This window comes from Emydura macquarii, unplaced genomic scaffold, assembly GCF_026122565.2.
Source record: "Emydura macquarii macquarii isolate MOO-44397 ecotype Brisbane River unplaced genomic scaffold, CSIRO-AGI_Emac_v2 contig_2681, whole genome shotgun sequence".
NCBI lineage: Eukaryota > Metazoa > Chordata > Testudines > Chelidae > Emydura > Emydura macquarii.
In genome coordinates this window covers 1,256,989-1,265,453 of record NW_027132818.1, presented here as the reverse complement: position 1 = coordinate 1,265,453, position 8,465 = coordinate 1,256,989, and the positions used below count along the sequence as shown (strand labels likewise).

The 8,465-nt window shown below is 38.4% G+C and overlaps 1 long non-coding RNA gene across 1 annotated transcript; it reads left to right on the top strand.

Moving 5' to 3' along the window:
• Positions 1-1,680: 1,680 nt before the first annotated feature.
• LOC137164702 (uncharacterized) lies at positions 1,681-8,158 on the top strand. The gene is made up of 3 exons (XR_010923169.1): positions 1,681-1,784; positions 3,470-3,612; positions 7,955-8,158. It is a non-coding gene; the product is annotated as an uncharacterized lncRNA (long non-coding RNA).
• The last annotated feature ends 307 nt before the right edge of the window (positions 8,159-8,465 follow it).

Below are 8,465 nucleotides of genomic sequence, written 5' to 3'. Positions count from 1 at the left end.
CATTTTTATTATCTAATCATTGTTCAACTATCGAAGACATTACATATTCTATGCACAATGCAGCCAAGTTAATGCTGCTGTTGGAATTTTCTATAGTGCCTGACCTTTTGTCATTTTAACAGTGCAACTCATTCTATTTATGTGCTTTTTGGGTTTACTTTTCTTTTTTTAAGAAGAGACATTATTCGTACTTAATGATGTCAGCACTGAAATGGTCCAATCTATGCCCTACCGTTCATACACCACTTACGTGAGTGGGTGAGGGAGCAGTGAGTCCTAACTTTTGTTGCTGTTGTTTGGTTGGAGGCAGTTTTCTGCAAGGCTGTGTTGATAGTGGGCAGCAGCACATCTGTTTTACACTGTGGTTACACAGTAGCGTTGTCCGAGAATTCTCCCATAGCTGCCCGGCTGTCAGCCGGAGCAGGACTGAGAAGGTTTCACCACTTAACTGGCAAATCCTTCAGGTGTTGTGCATCATGCTGCTTTAAGTAAAAAGAAGGGCATCTGAATTCAATCCAGAACAAGTCATGTCGGAACATGAGTTTATTCTTCTAAACTTACTCCTTTAAAAGTTCTGGTGTGGAGAAAATAATATCAGATATCGCACATCCTGAATCCTAAGGGTCTGATCCTGTGTCACAGAAATCAAAGATTTACCATTAATTGTGATGGGAGCAGGAACAGGCACTGAACTACTAGATAATAAACTGTTTTCAAGTGTGGCATCTGGCATTGTTGTTGTTTATTTCCCCTTGGATGCTAAAACCATATGCGATAGTTAGTCTAATTTGCATGGCTGTGATGGGGCCTACAGTATGGAAAAAAATAGTACTATAACTGGGAGGGCCTGATGATTTTTACCTTATAGATCAGTGACCATTTCTCCCGGACTGTCTGAAATTCAGAATGAGGAAGTACAAAATTGGGTCCACACCATCAAAAAAGAGCTTATGAAAGCTACATGATGTTCAAAGAGACTAAGGACACCTAATTATGGCTTTTCTGTTCATCTGTCTAATGTCATGGGGCTTGATCATGCTTCTCTATAGATTTAGAAGTCATTTTCCTTCCCCTCTGCAGTAATAGCTGCAAAAACTTCTCAAAGCTCCTTAGATGAGAACCAGAGCTAAATGTTCATGTCATAATACCCTTATATCCAGTTATCCTGGTTCATCTCAGAGCCTCCTATTGTATAATAATCCTTAAGCTCCAAGTTCTGCTGGGGGGGGGGGGGGGAGCAGGGAAGAAAACAAAATCAAGCAAACTATTTAATTAAATGATATCTGAAGCATAGTTTAAAAAAAAAAAAAAAAAGAATGCTAATTGACTGAATTCAAGTTGAAATAATTGGACATGAGCAGTGTGTTTTCTCTGCATTAAAATAGTTAAGAAGGGAACGTGTTTTTTTTACAAAGTGGACTTTTGTGTTTGTGAAAGGTTTTATGTTCCCAGATCCAAATAAGCCAATGATGCCTCTTTAATTAACTAAAGTGACATTAATTGGGTCAACAAGAAACCTTATGTAACAACAAAATGAATTGATTTAGCACAGTGAGTGAGCGGGCCCTTGTAATCAATTGCCACTAGCCATTCCTGGCTGCAACTGCTCCCAACTGAGCAAGGTTTTTGAACTCCCAGTGTTCCAGGCTTAAAAGAAGGAGCAATCACAGACTCAATCTCCACATTTCTTACGTACAGCCTAAGATGTCGTCAAAGCTAGAACAACTGCCATATACCAGAGATATAGAGATACCTGAGGGAGCCATGTAATTGTGAAGGTTTGGGTGCGTTGTGATTCTTGTGGTAGTGAGTAAGAGGAGACAAAAGAGGGAGAATTTAAATCAGTGGCATAAACCAGCGGCTGAGATATTAAATACCAGGTTCTGCCTGTAATTTGTCTTGCTCAGGCAGTGTCAATGGACAAGGATCTTAATCTTTGATTTATCCTGAAAGGGAGGCAGCTGTTGGTGGGATGCTTTCTAGGAGGGCTCCTAAACTTTGTCATCAACTCCTTCCACTGCTCCAAAATTTGCAGAGCTTCAGCTTGTCTATTTGGTGGGGCATTTGGGAAGAAGGCTTGAGTCTGGGGGGATATTTTCCATCTTTATTACTGGAAGAGTTTGGATGGTTTATCTCTGCCATGTAATGGTCTGTGGGAGACTTTGTAATTCCCCATTGGATGAATCACTTGGGTTCAAGGCCAGTTTCCACTGGTTAAGTGCTCCACTTCAAGGAGCAATGCCTAACTGATTTAGGAGCCTGAATTTAATATTCAAAGGGGATTTAGGCACTTAAGAGCCTAAATCCCATTGCTTCAGTAGAATTCAGACTCCCAAGTGATTACATCCCCTTTGAAAATGAGATTTAGATTCCAAAACCAGTTAGCATTGCAACACTGAGCACCACGCTGCCTAAGTACCTTTAAATATGGGCCCTAGTGCATAAAAACAATTTTTCAGAAGGCAGGGTGAACATCTGTGGATGTTTTGCACTTTAGAACATTTGACCGCCAAGGTTTGGCAGAGTGTGTTATTTCCCACTGGATGAACGCTGGGGTTCAAGGCTGATCTTACTTGCTTGCTTAATTACTTCAGTTCAAGAAAGTTGCAAACTCTGCTGGCAGAAGTTGTGTGAACTGGTTACTAAGATGTCTGTGTTTTACTGAAAACCATGTGTTGTCTTTATATCACATCTATAATTTTAGTACAGTATAGATCAAACTTTTCAAACATGGGTATCTAAAACTAGGTACTCCAATCCATATTGAGACATCAAAGGACAGATTTTTAGAGGTATTTAGGTGCCCAACTCCCATGGAAATAAATGGAAGATACATGCCTAAATTACCACTAAAAATCTGGCCAACAGTTAATATCTTGATTTTTTTTCAGGAGTGCTGTGCTATGATTCGGAGAGACAGATCTTAATGACTCTTAACTTTAGGGGCCCAAGTTTGGTAATTTTGCCTATCATCTGTATTAAAAAACCAACCAGTCTACAGCGAGTTTTCCGCACTCAATGTAAATCATGTCTAAAAAAAAAAAAAGCAAATTAGAGAATTCCAGGTACCATGATTCTCAATAAAAGATAAGGTTGTAAGCAGACATCAACTACATTAAAATATCCAACCTGATTGTTATATGTTCACAGCCTTAACTGTATCTTAATTCCCAATATAATGTTAATGTCTAATAGAAATAGATTACAGTGCATTCAGCATGGAAAAAAAACATAACCACACACTTACCGCAGCACACCCCACCTGTGTAAGGTTTGGATGGTGGTGGTGACTTTAGCAACATTGGCCAGTTTTGAAATGTTTTCAGCTCTTTTATACTATCACTGTACAATATATTAATGCAAACTGACCTTTTTTGCAAGTGACATACAGCAGAGCACAGAATGATGGTGCTAACAGATGTTTAAAAATACCTTCAACCAAGTAACACTTCAGCTTTTATTATTCCAGAACTAACATTGGAAGCTGTTGGAACTTTGCCTTCTCATCTGCTGGATCTTTGCATTCTCATGTGCACATGATGTTCCTACTAGCTACAGAAAATCTCTGCATTGGATAATTTCTGATGAAGATCAAGTTAGTTACTCTAATACGTGAGTTGATGGAAGGTTTGGTTTTGTCCTCTTGGTAGTATAATTCTTTTTGCATCAACAGTACAGCAATTGTCATTGTAAACCAATGAAACTACCTTCTTACTCTATTCCAAAATATTAGGTCTCAATATATTGCACTGTTGACACATAGCCAATCCTATCCATTAATTAAGCAGAATTATGTGTCTGAAGAAAGTGTGCCACTTAGGTGACAAAAACCTTCACTTTTTTCTCTGGCTCCGATAAAGCAAGGTACTTGAGTATGTGTGTTACTAGAAGCATATGTATAGTCCCGTGGTCTTAATGAAACTATTCAGATACTCAGTTATGTACACGTCTAAGTACTTTGCTGAATCAATTTCTATCCTCTCCTGTCTTGGTATTCATACTGCACCAATGCCTGTGTTTTCTGAGTACCTATGGCAATGTATGTGATGCTAATTACAATGTTAATTTGAGAGAGGTAGCTTTCAGAACTTCCATAATATAAATTACATCTTTAGAATGACATATCAACATATATGTAGCAATCCATGCTGGCCGAAGTGTTTTGTTTGAAGTGTATTTTCAATGAAAAATGTCTTTTTTTTTTTTTTTTTTTTTTTTTTTTTTGGTCAAAATAGAAATTTCCATGAAAAATATCTGCTTTCAGTGGAATTTTTCAGAGAAAAAGTTAAGAGCTTTGGTTTTCAGCAACCAAAACTTGAAAAATTTTGCCTGTCTGGACAAAGATTTTCAGAAAAACTAAATATTATTAATTGACTAGCTGAATTTATTTGGCTTTTGTTTGCTGAAAGTGGAAAAAATGTTTGTCTTTGGGGTTTTAATTTTTTTGACAAATGTGAAATGTTGAAAAATCTGTGATAAAAATAAATTAAATTTTCATTTTTATTTGATATTTTTGTGGGGGCAACCACAACCAGTTCACCAGCAATCAGTGTTTCAGGCTCTTAAAAAACATTGGTATTGGACACACACCTAAAGCTATCAGTGAGAATGACAGGCAGACTAGATTTTTTTGTCTTCATTTCACAGACATCAAAACCTTTTGACAACAAGGAAGAAAGTCATTAAATTGTTTTCTGGAAATAATGTGACATGTAGGTACTGTACTTTTTATCAGAGATGGGTTCAGTGGAAGCTGTCGATGCTGTCCTTAGATATAGGTCTCTTTGTGCCAAGGTGATATGGGTTTGCACTGCATTAGCCCATGTTTGTGCTCTGTGGCTGGAATTATAACCTTGTTCTATTTAATATTAACGCCTGTGACACCACTACCAGAAATATTTTTCTGGTTGAAAAAGCAAATATTTTAAGTTGATTCAAAGGTTTTTTTTATGTCTTATCCCTTCATAGGGGTAAGGAGTTGCACAGTTGATTTTAGTCTGAAGTTTCCAAAATATTCCCTCAGCAGTGTTGTATGTCTTCAGTCCCCTGTTATATCAGCCCTATCCTCTATTTCCTTCTTCCATGTCTCCTTTCTCCTCCAGTCTTCCCTTCAGGGCCTTTCTGTTAGTCCCCAGACTTCTTTGTTGCAGAAACATAGCACTGTGTAGACCTAAAGGGGCCTCTTCTAATTCCACGTTTGTCTGGGCATGGTCCATTGATCAGGGCCACCAAAAACAAGAGCAAACTAAAGAGGGACACATGTAAATTAGCCAATGTGTATAGTAAAGAAAGAGATCATTTTGTCATAGAAAACCAGAATGGATCCATCTTACTGTTATATTGCAAAAGCCCAGCTCAGTGTCATGTCAAGCAAGTCCCATGTCTTAAGATATGCTCATTGAATTACATGGAGCAAATTCCACCATGGGACATTCCCCCAGGATTCCCATTGACTTTAGTGGAAACTATTCCGACCTATATGAAGGCAATATTTGGTCCAATTAATTTCCAAAACTTTTACTTTTTTTCCCCAAACCAATAATAATCCACAATGCAAAAATAATAATAACCCCCCACCACCAAATTCTCTGCAGTGTAACAACCATTTTCTGCAAGTCCCTGTGTGCTACTTTCATGAGTGATACTTTCATAATTTTGGAAAGCATTGGTTTCTTTCGCTGTTGTTTAAATGACTTCCTGGAAGCTTGAAAATGGAATCTGATTCTTTACTGAAATATTTTTCCTCCATTGTGAACATGCCAATTTGTTATTACAGAGTTGTGCATGATTGCTAGGCTGCTGGCATTGTTTGGTTGGTGAGGGGGAGGGGAAGCTGAAGTACTTAACTTGAGGAAAGCAGATGTGCAGAATGATAGCATGGGTTTTGCAAACAGTAATAAGGGGCCCAGTTCCGCTCCACTGAATTCAATAGAAGTTTATCTTCATTGGTAGCAGTATCAGGCCCAATGTTATGTTTTGGGCCCACTGATCTTTACACTGTCTCCTTAAGAAACAAACAAGCTGATTTTCACATGATTTTCAGTTACTAACTAATTATAGTATTAGCGAAAACATTCTACAGACCAGGGCTGAGCAAACATGTGACAATCTATGTGATGAATTTTGCCTTTCTTCACCATTCACAATTTGTTCATGAACAGACTTGGAGGGTTTTTTTTAGAAATTTGTTTACTATTCATAATTATTTGAGGAATGTTGCATGCAAACCCACTTGCATCTGTGAATTACTCTCAATGTATTTACTGTATGTACTTGCTATTAGTTATCATCACTGTCTCGTTCAGGCAGAAGAACAGAAAAGATTCATTGAAATCTTTGTCAAAAGCAGTCCTTCATTTTGGTGAATAAATATTTGTTTTATTGATGATTTTTTTATCAGCTCTGCCACTGTGAAATTAGTCACCCACTGTTGACTTTGTTCCCTGATTGGATAAGTGCTATTGTAATGGAACAAGGAGAGAGTGATTGAGATGGTAAACCAAGGATTCTTGCAGGAAGAGGGAGAGCAATTTGTGTAATTACAAGGACCTAGACTGGCAGGATTAAGGAATTTTTAGGACAGTTCAAAACTTCCTTTCTGGGCCCCTGGAAATAGACCTTTCCTGAGACTTCACTGCTAGGCAGTTACGATATTATAGTCTAGGATCAGCTTTAGAATGTGTTTTTGAGTTGCAGCATGGTTAAGTGGATACGGCAGTGATGTAAATTCTAATCCAAGCTCTGCTCCTGACATACTGTGTGACTTTGGGGAAGTCACTTTACCTCTCTTTCCCTTCCCATCCTTTATCTTGTCTCTTTAGACTGTAAAAGCTTTGAGGCAGACACAGTCTCTTACTGTGTGCTAGTATAGTGCCTAGCACAATGGAACTCTGATCTCAGCTGGGTCTTTAGGTGCTAATGTAATGCAAGTAATTAATAATAATAATAATTTTTCTCTTCCATCCTCCTCCTCATCTTCTCTCCTGATCTCCTTTATCTTCATCTTTCCATTCTTCTGTTATCTTTCTACCTCCATTTTCTCCCCCAATATTCTCAGGCTCTCTTGCCTACCTTGCTTTCTCCTTGCCCCTCAGCAAATTTTAAAGATGGCTGCTACACTACATCTGTTTATAATACACATATTGGGCTAGGTTGTGCCTTACAGGCATTGGTCTGTGTTGAGTACAGTGCAGCACTATCCCAGCTGCAGCTCTAGAAAGGATTGTGCTTGATTATTATTATTATTTATGTTGTGTTAATACCCAGAGGCCCTATTTTGCTTGACACTGTTACAAACATATCATATGAGACTGTCCCAGCCCCAAAGACTCACAGCCTAAATAGACAAAACAAAAGGAGTGGAAACAGGCCCTGAAAGATGAAGCTACTTGTCCAAGGTCGCACAGCCAGTCAATAGCAGAGCTAGGAATAGATCATAGGTTTCCTGAGCTCCAGTCCAGTGCTCTCTAATGGAGACCCAATCCCTCTTAGACTTCTCAGATGAAAAGAGAGAGTGTGGATGCTTTATCATCCTTTAGGAAGCTATATCAGGCTCCAATCTGGGCCTCTGGTTGGGATGAAAGCTGCCTGACTCTTGCACAGAGGGAATGTCCTTTTGCCATCTGTCCTCTTGCACACCCACCCGGGGTCAGCAAAGTCTAACTCCTTACACTTAAGGATAATTTAGTACATGGTAACCCCCTACTTCCCAGGAATGAGAGATGACACTGGTAGCATTCTCAAGCAATGCCTCATTTGACAATATGGCACTTATAATACAGTGTCCTGTGGCTATCCTGCTTACTCACATTGACATCATAAGATATGGGAATATTTTTATAATAATGTATTTTCCAGAAACCCTCGGTTCAGAAACAAGAGTTTTATTGTAAGTAAAAAGTGTTTTAATACATGTTTTATTGATACCCTGTACGTTCCTCTTTTCATATTACAGGACATCTCACGAACCAATTTGGCTTTGGGCTACAGAACATCAAAGTTAATCTTTAGTTTTATTTCTATCCCAGAAACCATGAATTGTGAAGCAGATGCCCTATAAATAGAAGTGCCCTTGGGGGAGAGGCAGATATATTCTCCTTATAAAATGCTGAAATGTGAAATAACAAAATAAATATTAAGAGATTGCCAAATAAATGATTCCCACTCCTTTGGTCTAACTTCAAAACAGAGTAGGCTGATGGTTAAAACTACACATTGTATAAGTAGTTTGCTTTAGAGCATATGTAACCATACAAGGCAAGGGTTCTTCGGCAAGCTTAGTGATTTGATATGTTTCCATGTATTTTATATATAAAAATATACACACACTGCTCACTATGAGCCACTATGGGCTAGTGTCAACGTGAGTCATTTCAGTGGGGTTTGGGACAGGCCCTAAGGGCCATCAGATTTGATGGTAAAACTCCCATTTGCTTTGTGTGTTAGATTGAGCCCTAATGTACTGA